Source organism: Triticum dicoccoides, chromosome 3B (genome assembly GCF_002162155.2).
Source record: "Triticum dicoccoides isolate Atlit2015 ecotype Zavitan chromosome 3B, WEW_v2.0, whole genome shotgun sequence".
Lineage (NCBI taxonomy): Eukaryota > Viridiplantae > Streptophyta > Magnoliopsida > Poales > Poaceae > Triticum > Triticum dicoccoides.
Window position 1 is genome coordinate 147,541,147 of NC_041385.1, and position 12,276 is coordinate 147,553,422.

Genomic DNA, 12,276 nt, shown 5'->3' on the forward strand with positions numbered 1-12,276 from the left:
GGTGGGGGGCGCCCCCCACCTGTTGGGGAACGTAGCAGAAATTCAAAATTTTCCTACGTGTCACCAAGATCTATCTATGGAGAGACTAGCAACGAGAGAGAGGGGAGTGCATCTACATACCCTTGTAGATCGCTAAGCGGAACCATTCAAGAGAACGAGGTTGAAGGAGTTGTACTCGTCGTGATCCAAATCACCGGAGATCCTAGTGCCGAATGGACGGCACCTCCGCGTTCAACACACATGCAGCCCGGTGACGTCTCACATGCCTTGATCCAGCAAGGAGAGAGGGAGAGGTTGGGGAAGACTCCGTCCAGCAGCATCACAACGGTGTGGTGGTGATGGAGGAGCGTGGCAATCCTACAGGGTTTCGCCAAGCACCGCGGGAGAGGAGGAGGGAGAGAGGTAGGGCTGCGCCAGGGAGAGGTCAAAACTCATGTGTTGGCAGCCCCAAAGACCTCAACTATATATAGGGGAGAGGGAGGGGGCTGCGCCCCCTCTAGGGTTCCCACCCCAAGGGGTGCGGCAGCCCCTAGATCCCATCTAGGGTGCGGCCAAAGGGGGGAGAGGGGGAAACTTGCCCCCCAAGTAAGGTGGGTGCGCCCCCTCCCCAATCCCTAGGCGCCATGGGCCCTTGTGGGGGTGCACCAGACCACCTGGGGCTGGTCCCCTCCCACACTTGGCCCATGCAGCCTTCTGGGGCCAGTGGCCCCACTTGGTGGACCCCCGGGACCCTCCCGGTGGTCCCGGTACATTACCGATAACACCCGAAACTTTTTCGGTGCCCAAAACAGGACTTCCCATATATAAATCTTTACCTTCGGACCATTCTAGAACTCCCCGTGACGTCCGGGATCTCATCCGGGACTCCTAACAACATTCGGTAACCACGTATATCTATTCCCTATAACCCTAGCATCACCGAACCTTAAGTGTGTAGACCCTACGGGTTCGGGAACCATGCAGACATGACCGAGATGTTCTCCGGTCAATAACCAATAGCGGGATCTGGATACCCATGTTGGCTCCCACATGTTCCACGATGATCTCATCGGATGAGCCACGATGTCGAGGATTCAATCAATCCTGTATTCAATTCCCTTTGTCCAGTGGTATTGTACTTGCCCGAGATTCGATCGTTGGTATGCCGATACCTTGTTAAATCTCGTTACCGGTGAGTCTCTTTACTCGTTCCGTAACACATCATCCCGTGATCAACCCCTTGGTCACATTGTGCACATTATGATGATGTCCTACCGAGTGGGCCCAGAGATACCTCTCCATCACACGGAGTGACAAATCCTAGTCTCGATTCGTGCCAACCCAACAGACACTTTCGGAGATACCCGTAGTGCACCTTTATAGCCACCCAGTTACGTTGTGACGTTTGGTACACCCAAAGCATTCCTACGGTATCCGGGAGTTGCACAATCTCATGGTCTAAGGAAATGATACTTGACATTATAAAAGCTTTAGCATACGAACTACACGATCTTTGTGCTAGGCTTAGGATTGGGTCTTGTCCATCACATCATTCTCCTAATGATGTGATCCCGTTATCAACGACATCCAATGTCCATGGTCAGGAAACCGTAACCATCTATTGATCAACGAGCTAGTCAACTAGAGGCTTACTAGGGACATGGTGTTGTCTATGTACCCACACATGTATCTGAGTTTCCTATCAATACAATTATAGCATGGATAATAAACGATTATCATGAACAAGGAAATATAATAATAACTAATTTATTATTGCCTCTAGGGCATATTTCCAACAGTCTCCCACTTGAATTAGAGTCATAATCTAGTTCACATCGCCATGTGATTAACACTCACAGGTCACATCGCCATGTGACCAACATCCAAAGAGTTTACTAGTGTCACTAAACTAGTTCACATCATCATGTGATTAAGACTCAATGAGTTGTGGGGTTTGATCATGTTTTGCTTGTGAGAGAGGTTTTAGTCAATGGGTCTGCAACATTCAGATCCGTATGTACTTTGCAAATCTCTAGGTCATATTGTAAATGTTGCTCCCACGCTCCACTTAGAGCTATTCCAAATGGTCACTCCACTATATGTATTCGGTTTGCTACTCAGAGTCACTCGGATAGGTGTTAAAGCTTGCATCGACGTAACCCTTTACGCCGAACTCTTTATCACCTCCATAATCGAGAAACATGTCCTTATTTACTCCAAGGACAATTTTGACCGCTGTCCAATGATCCATTCCTGGATCACTCTTGTACCCCCTTGCTAGACTCATGGCAAGACACACTTTCGGTGCGGTACACAGTATAGCATACTACAGAGCCTATGTCTGAAGCATAGGGGACGACCTTCGTCCTTTCTCTCTCTTCTGCCGTGGTCAAGCTTTAAGTCTTAACTTCATACCTTACAACTCAGGCAAGAACACCTTCTTTGACTGATCCATCTTGAACACCTTCAAGATCATGTTAGGGTATGTGCTCATCTAAAAGTACCATTTAGCATTTTGATCTATCCTCACAGATCTTAATGCTCAATGTTCAAGCAGCTTAATCCAGGTTTTCTATTGAAAAACACTTTTAAAATAACCCTATATGCTTTCCAGAAATTCTACATCATTTCTGATCAACAATACGTCAACAACATATACTCATCAGAAATTCTATAGTGCTCCCACTCACCTTTTTGGAAATACAAGTTTCTCATAAACTTTGTATAAACCCAAAATCTTTGATCATCTCATCAAAGCGTACATTCCAACTCCGAGATGCTTACTCCAGTCCTTAGAAGGATTTGCTGGAGCTTTGCATACTTGTTAGCATCATTCAGGATTGACAAAACCTTCTGGTTGTATCACATACAACCTTTCCTCAAGGATATCGTCGAGGAAACAATGTTTTGACATTCTATCTGCAAGATTTCATAAATCATGCAGTAATTGCTAATATAATTCCAACAGACTCTTAGCATCGCTACGAGTGAGAAAGTCTCATTGTAGTCAACTCCTTGAACTTGTTGGAAAACATCTTAACGACAAGTCGAGCCTTCTTAATGGTAATACTTACCATCATTGTCTGTCTTCCTTTTAAAATCCATCTGTACTCAACAGCCTTACGACCATCAAGTAGTTCTTCCAAAGTCTATATTTGTTTTCATACATGGATCCTTTCTCAGATTTTATGGCCTCGAGCCATTCGTTGGAACCCAGGCCCACCGTCGCTTCTTCATAGCTCATAGGTTCATTGTTGTCTAGCAACATGACCTCCAAGACAGGATTACCGTACCACTCTGAAGTAGTACGCATCCTTGTCAACCTACGAGATTTAGCAGTGACTTGATCCGAAGTTTCATGATCACTATCATAAGCTTCTACTTCAATTGGTGTAGGCGCCACAGGAACAACTTCCTGTTCCCTGCTACACACTAGTTGAAGTGATGGTTCAATAACCTTATCAAGTCTCCAACATCCTCCCACTCAATTCTTTCGAGAGAAACTTTTCCTCTTCAAAGGACCCGTTTCTAGAAACAATCCTTTTGCTTCCAGATCTGAAATAGGAGGTATACCCAACTGTTTTTGGGTGTCCTATGAAGATGCATTTTATCCGCTTTGGGTTCGAGCTTATCAACCTGAAACTTTTTCACATAAGCGTCGTAGCCCCAAACTTTTAAGAAACGATAACTTAGGTTTCTCCAAACCATAGTTCAAATGATGTCGTCTCAATGGAATTACGTGGTGCCCTATTAAAGTGAGTGCGGTTGTCTCTAATGCCTAACCCATGAACGATAGTGGTAATTCGACAAGAGACATCATGGTATGCACCATATCCAATAGGGTGCAACTATGATGTTTGGACACACCATCAGACTATGGTGTTCCAGGCGGTGTTAATTGTGAAACAATTTCCACAATGTCTTAATTGCGTGCCAAAGCTCGTAACTCAGATACTCATATATATGATCATATCATAGACATTTTATCCTCTTGTCATGATGATCTCCAACTTCACTATGAAATTACTTGAACCATTTAATAATTCAGACTTGTGTTTCATCAAGTAAATATACAGTATCTACTCAAATCATCTGTGAAGTAAGAACATAACGATATCCATTGCGTGCCTCAACACTCATTGGACTGCACACATCAAAATGTATTACTTCCAACAAGTTGCTTTCTTGTTCCATCTTACTGAAAACGAGGCTTTTCAGTCATCTTGACCATGTGGTATGATTTGCATATCTCAAGTGATTCAAAATCAAGTGAGTCCAAACGATCCATCTGCATGGAGTTTCTTCATGCGTATACACCAATAGACATGGTTCGCATGTCTCAAACTTTTCAAAAAATGAGTGATTCCAAAGATCCATCAACATGGAGCTTCTTCATGCGTTTTACACCAATATGACTAACATGGCAGTGCCAAAAGTAAGTGGTACTATCATTACTATCTTATATCTTTTGGCATGAAAATGTGTATCACTACGATCAAGATTCAATAAACCATTCCTTTTAGGTGCAAGACCATTGAAGGTATTATTCAAATAAACAGAGTAACATTATTCTCCTTAAATGAATAACCATATTATGATAGACACAATCCAATCATGTCTATGCTCAACGCAAACACCAAATAACAATTATTTAGGTTTAACGCCAATCTCGATGGTAGAGGGAGCGTGCGATGCTTGATCACATCAACCTTGGAAACACTTCCAACACATATCGTCAGCTCACCTTTAGCTAGTCTCCATTTATTCCGTAGCTTTTATTTCGAGTTACTAACACTTAGCAACCGAACTGGTATCTAATACCCTGGTGCTACTAGGAGTACTAGTAAAGTACACATTAACATAATGTATATCCAATATACTTCTATCGACCTTGCCAGCCTTCTCATCTACCAAGCATCTTGGGTAGTTCTGCTTCAGTGTCCGTTCCCTCATTACAGAAGCACTTAGTCTCGGGTTTGGGTTCAACCCTAGGTTTCTTCACTAGAGCAGCAACTGATTTGCCGTTTCATGAAGTACCCCTTCTTGCCCTTGCCTTTCTTGAAACTAGTGGTTTCATTAACCATCAACAATTGCTGCTCCTTCTTGATTTGTACATTCACGGTGTCGAACATTGCGAATAGCTCAAGGATCATCATATCTATCCCTGTTATGTTATAGTTCATCATGAAGCTCTAGTAGCTTGGTGGCAATGTCTTTGGAGAAACATCACTATCTCATCTGGAAGATAAACTCCCACTCGATTCAAGTGATTGTTGTACCCAGACAATCTGAGTATAAGCTCAACGATTGAGATCTTCTCCCTTAGTTTGTAGGCTAGAAAAACTCGTCGGAGGTCTCATACCTCTTGACGTGGGCACGAGCCTGAAATCCCAATTTCAGCTCTTGGAACATCTCATATGTTTTGCGACATTTCAAAAAAGTCTTTTGGTGCCTCAATTCTAAACCATTTAACATTACCGAACTATCATGTAGTCATCAAAACGTGTATGTCAGATGTTCGCAACATCCACAGACCACGTTCGAGGTCCAGCACACTAAGCGGTGCATTAAGAACATAAGCCTTCTACTGTTTGCATAATTGCTACTGTCAACTTTCAACTATATTTTCTCTAGGAACATATCTAAAACAGTAGAACTAAAGCGCGAGCTATGACATAATTTGCAAAGGGCTTTTGACTATGTTCAGGATAATTAAGTTCATCTAATGAACTCCCACTCAGATAGACATCCCTCTAGTCATCTAAGTGATTACATGATCCGAGTCAACTAGGCCGTGTCCGATCATCACGTGAGACGGACTAGTCATCATCGGTGAACATCTTCATGTTGATCGTATCTACTATACGACTCATGCTCGACCTTTCGGTCTCTTGTGTTCCGAGGCCATGTCTGTACATGCTAGGCTCGTCCAATCAACCTAAGTGTCTTGCGTGTGTAAATCTGGCTTAGACCCGTTGTATGTGAACGTTAGAATCTATCACACCCAATCATCACGTGGTGCTTCGAAACGACGAACTTTCGCAACGGTGCACAGTTAGGGGGAACACTTTCTTGAAATTTTAATGAGGGATCATCTTATTTACTACCGTCATTCTAAGCAAATAAGATGCATAAACATGATAAACATCACATGCAATCAAATAGTGACATGATATGGCCAATATCATTTTGCTCCTTTTGATCTCCATCTTCGGGGCTCCATGATCATCATCGTCACCGGCATGACACCATGATCTCCATCATCGTGTCTCCATGAAGTTGTCTCGCCAACTATTACTTCTACTACTATGGCTAACGGTTTAGCAATAAAGTAAAGTAATTACATGGCATTGTTCAATGACACGCAGGTCATACAATAAATTAAGACAACTCCTATGGTTCCTGCCGGTTGTCATACTCATCGACATGCAAGTCGTGATTCCTATTACAAGAACATGATCAATCTCATACATCACATATATTTCATTCATCACATCCTTCTTGGCCATATCACATCACATAGCATACCCTGCAAAAACAAGTTAGATGTCCTCTAATTGTTGTTTGCATGTTTTACGTGGCTGCTATGGGTTTCTAGCAAGAACGTTTCTTACCTACGCAAAAGCCACAACGTGATATGCCAATTGCTATTTACCCTTCATAAGGACCCTTTTCATTGAATCCGATCCGACTAAAGTGGAAGAGACTGGAACCCGCTAGCCACCTTATGCAACAAGTGCATGTCAGTCAGTGGAACCTGTCTCACGTAAGAGTACGTGTAAGGTTGGTCCGGGCCGCTTCATCCCACAATACCGTCGAAACAAGATTGGACAAGTAACGGTAAGCATATTGAACAAAATCAACACCCACAACTACTTTGTGTTCTACTCGTGCAAAGAATCTACGCAATAGACCTAGATCTGAGCCACTGTTGGGGAATGTAGCAGAAATTCAAAATTTTCCTACGTGTCACCAAGATCTATCTATGGAGAGACTAGCAACGAGAGAGAGGGGAGTGCATCTACATACCCTTGTAGATCGCTAAGCAGAAGCGTTCAAGAGAACGAGGTTGAAGGAGTCGTACTCGTCGTGATCCAAATCACCGGAGATCCTAGTGCCGAACGGACGACACCTCCGCGTTCAACACACGTGCAGCCCGGTGACGTCTCCCATGCCTTGATCCAGCAAGGAGAGAGGGAGAGGTTGGGGAAGACTCCGTCCAGCAGCAGCACAACGGCATGGTGGTGATGGAGGAGCGTGGCAATCCTGCAGGGCTTCGTCAAGCACCGCAGGAGAGGAGGAGGGAGAGAGGTAGGGCTGCGCCAGGGAGAGGTCAAAACTCATGCGTTGGCAGCCCCAAAGAACTCAACTATATATAGGTGAGAGGGAGGGGCTGCTCCCCCTCTAGGGTTCCCACCCCAAGGGGTGCGGCAGCCCCTAGATCCCATCTAGGGTGCGGCCAAAGGGGGGAGAGGGGGAAACTTGCCCCCCAAGTAAGGTGGGTGCGCCCCCTCCAAAATCCCTAGGCGCCTTGGGCCCTTGTGGGGGGGCCTGGTCCCCTCCCACACTTGGACCATGCAGCCCTCTGGGGCCGGTGGCCCCACTTGGTGGACCCCCGGGACCCTCCTAGTGGTCCCGGTACGTTACCGATAACACCCGAAACTTTTCCGGTGCCCAAAACAGGACTTCCCATATATAAATCTTTGCCTCCGGACCATTCCGGAACTCCTCGTGACGTCCGGGATCTCATCCAAGACTCCGAACAACATTCGGTAACCACGTATTTCTATTCCCTATAACCCTAGCATCACCGAACCTTAAGTGTGTAGACCCTACGGGTTCGGGAACCATGCAGACATGACCGAGACGTTCTCCGGTAAATAACCAACAGCGGGATCTGGATACCGATGTTGGCTCCCACATGTTCCATGATGATCTCATCGGATGAACCACGATGTTGAGGATTCAATCAATCCCGTATTCAATTCCCTTTGTCCAGTGGTATTGTACTTGCCCGAGATTCGATCGTCAGTATGTCGATACCTTGTTCAATCTCGTTACCGGTAAGTCTCTTTACTGGTTCTGTAACACATCATCCCGTGATCAACCCCTTGGTCACATTGTGCACATTATGATGATGTCCTACCGAATGGGCCCAGAGATACCTCTCCGTCACACGGAGTGACAAATCCCAGTCTCGATTTGTGCCAACCCAACAGACACTTTTGGAGATACCAGTAGTGCACCTTTATAGCCACCCAGTTACGTTGTGATGTTTGGTACACCCAAAGCATTCCTACGGTATCCGGTAGTTGCACAATCTCATGGTCTAAGGAAATGATACTTGACATTATAAAAGCTTTAGCATACGAACTACACGATCTTTGTGCTAGGCTTAGGATTGGGTCTTGTCCATCACATCATTCTCCTAATGATGTGATCCCGTTATCAACGACATCCAATGTCCATGGTCAGGAAACCGTAACCATCTATTGATCAACGAGCTAGTCAACTAGAGGCTTACTAGGGACATGGTGTTGTCTATGTACCCACACATGTATCTGAGTTTCCTATCAATACAATTATAGCATGGATAATAAACAATTATCATGAACAAGGAAATATAATAATAACTAATTTATTATTGCCTCTAGCGCATATTTCCAACACCCCCCCTGGGCACGCCCCCCCTACCTCATGGGCCCCCTAGTGGCTCTCCGACACCCATCTTCTCCTATATGAAGTCTTTCGATGAGAAAAAAATAGAAGAAAACCTTTCGGGACGAGACTCCGCCGCCACGAGGCAGAACTAATCTAGGGCTCTGGAGGAGCTGTTCTGTCGGGGACAATTCCCTCCGGGAGGGGGAAATCATCATCATCGTCATCACCAATGCTCCTCTCATCGGGAGAGGGCAATCTCCATCAACATCTTCACCAGCACCATCTCATCTCAAAACCCTAGTTCATCTCTTGTATCCAATTCTTGTCTCCAATCCGGGATTGGTGCTAGTAGTTTGCTAGTAGTGTTAATTACTCCTTGTAGTTGATGCTAGTTGGTTTATTTGGTGGAAGATCATATGTTCAGATCCTTTATGCACTTTATTACCCCTCTGATTATGAACTTGAATATGCTTTTTGAGTAATTACGTTTGTTCCTGAGGACAAGGGAGAAGTCTTGCTATTAGTAGTCATGTGAATTTGGTATTCGTTCGATATTTTGATGAGATGTATGTTGTCTAGCCTCTAGTGGTGTTATGTGAACGTCGACTACATAACACTTCACCATTATTTGGGCCTAGAGGAAGGCATTGGGAAGTAATAAGTAGATCATGGGTTGCTAGAGTGACAGAAGCTTAAACCCTAGTTTATGTGTTGCTTCATAAGGGGCTGATTTGGATCCATATGTTTCATGCTATGTAGGTTTACCTTAATACTTTTGTTGTAGTTGCGGATGCTTGCAATACAGGTTAATCATAAGTGGGATGCTTGTCCATGTAAGGGCAGTACCCAAGCACCGGTCCACCCACATGTCAAATTATCAAAGTACCGAATGCGAATCATATGAACGTGATGAAAACTAGCTTGACGATATTCCCATGTGTCCTCGGGAGCGCTTTTCCTATTATAAGAGTTTGTCCAGGCTTGTCCTTTGCTACAAAAAGGATTGGGCCACCTTGCTGCACTTTATTTACTTTTGTTTCTTGTTGCTCGTTACAATTTGTCTTATCACAAAACTATCTGTTACTACTTATTTCATTACTTGCAGAGAACACCTTGCTGAAAACCGCTTATCATTTCCTTCTGCTCCTCGTTGGGTTTGACACTCATACTTATCGAAAGGACTACGATAGATCCCCTATACTTGTGGGTCATCACCTGCCAACGTTAAATTCCTTTCTTATGAAAATATGAAAAACAGTGTCACTTGTTCTCTAGAAGCTATGCAGCACCCTTGGGTAAAAGGAGCTTTAGCCATAACAGGCAAGCTTCGCAAGGAAAATATGAACCTCAAGCAACAAGTCAATAAGCTCGAGGAGGAGAATCATATCCTGAGGGGAATTATTGCCAAGAAGATCACGACACCAACTTTGAAGAAGGAGACATAATCACATGGGTATGGGCACTCCCCTTGGCAACTGCCAAGCTTGGGGGAGGTGCCCCGGTATCGTATCACCATCACACTCCTATCTTTACCATTTTACTTAGTTCGACCCTTTTAGTAATATCTTGACATAGTAGATTGAAGTCTTGGTATGAATTAGTTTTGAGTTTTGCTTTGTGATCTCTATGTAATCGAGTCCGCGAATTATCTATAATAAAGATTAGTGTTGAGTCAAAGGGCTTTGCCATCTTGCTATGATCTTGAGAAAAAATAGAAAGAATAAAAATAATAAAAGAGTTCATATCGATCTTGTGGATAGTAATGACTTCACACATAGAAAGTATGAGGCTTAAAAGTTGTTGAGAGTTGCTAAACGTAGTTTTGGTCATCGTTGCAATTAATAGGAAGCAATAAGGAAAGAGAGGTTTTCACATATAAATATACTATCTTGGACATCTTTTATGATTGTGAGCACTCATTAAAGTATGACATGCTAAAGAGTTGATGTTGGACAGGGAAGACAACGTAATGGTTTATGTTTTCTCACATCTTAGTTAAAGTATATTGTCATGGATCGTCCAACATGTTGAGCTTGCCTTTCCCCCTCATGCTATCCAAAGTCCTTGCACTAAGTAGATATACTACTTGTGCTTCCAAATATCCTTCAACCCAGTTTTTCCATGAGAGTCCACCATATCTACCTATGGATTGAGTAAGATCCTTCAAGTAAGTTGTCATCGATGCAAGCAATAAAAATTGCTCTCTACATATGCATGACTTATTAGTGCGGAGCAAATAAGCTTAATACGATCTTGTTATGGAAGCAATAAAAGTGACGGACTGCATAATAAAGGTCCATATACAAGTGGCAATATAAAGTGACGTTCTTTCGCATTAAGATTTTGTGTATCCAACCTTAAAAGCGCATGACAACCTCTGCTTCCCTCTGCGAAGGGCCTATCTTTTACTTTATGTCTTATACCTTATGCTAGAGTCAAGGTGATCTCCACCTTTCCCTTTTTGTATTTTATCCTTTGGCAAGCACCTCGTGTTGGAAAGATCCAGATATATATATCCAATTGGATGTTCATTAACATGAACTATTATTGTTGACATCACCTAAAGGTGAATACGTTGGGAGGCAACATTATAAGCCCCTATCTTTCTCAGTGTCCGATTAAAACTCCATAACCATAAGTATTGCGTGAGTATTAGCAATTGTAGAAGACTACATGATAGTTGTGTATGTGGACTTGCTGAAAAGCTATATTCTTGACACTTTCTGACGTTATGATAAATTGCAATTGCTTCAATGACTGAGATTATAGTTTGTTAGTTCCCAATGAAGTTTATGTTCCATACTTGACATTGTGAATAGATTGTTACTTGAGCATAAGGAATCATATGACAAAATCTCTGTATGTTGCTGTTATAAGAATGATCATGATGCCCTCATGTCCGTATTTTATTTTTATCGACACCTCTATCTCTGAACATGTGGACATATTTTTCGATTTCGGCTTCTGCTTGAGGACAAGCGAGGTCTAAGCTTGGGGGAGTTGATACGTCCATTTTGCATCATGCTTTTATATCAATACTTATTGCATTATGGGCTGTTATTTAACGTTATGTCACAATACTTATGGCTATTCTCTCTTATTTTACAAGGTTTACCATGAAGAGGGGGAATGCCGGCAACTGGGATTCTGGCTGGAAAAGGAGCAAATATTGGAAACCTATTCTGCACAACTCCAAAAGTCCCGTAACTCCATGAAAGTTAATTTTGGATTTAATAAGAAATTATGAGCAAAGAAAGTACCTGAGGGGGCCCACACCCTGGTGAGGAGGGTGGGGGCGCCCCCCCCCCTATTGGGAGCACCCCCTATCTCCTGGGCCCCCTGGTGGCCCTCCGGTGCCCATCTTATGCTATATGAGGTCTCTTACCCTGGAAAAAATCATAAGGAAGCTCACAGGACAAAACTCCGCCGCCACAAGGCGGAACCTTGGCGGAACCAATCTAGGGCTCCGGCGGAGCTGTTCTACCGGGCAAACTTCCCTCCGGGAGGGGGAAATCATCACCATCATCATCACCAACGATCCTCTCATCGGGAGGGGGTCAATATCCATCAACATCTTCACCAGCACCATCTCCTCTCAAACCCTAGTTCATCTCTTGTATCCAATCTTGTATCCAA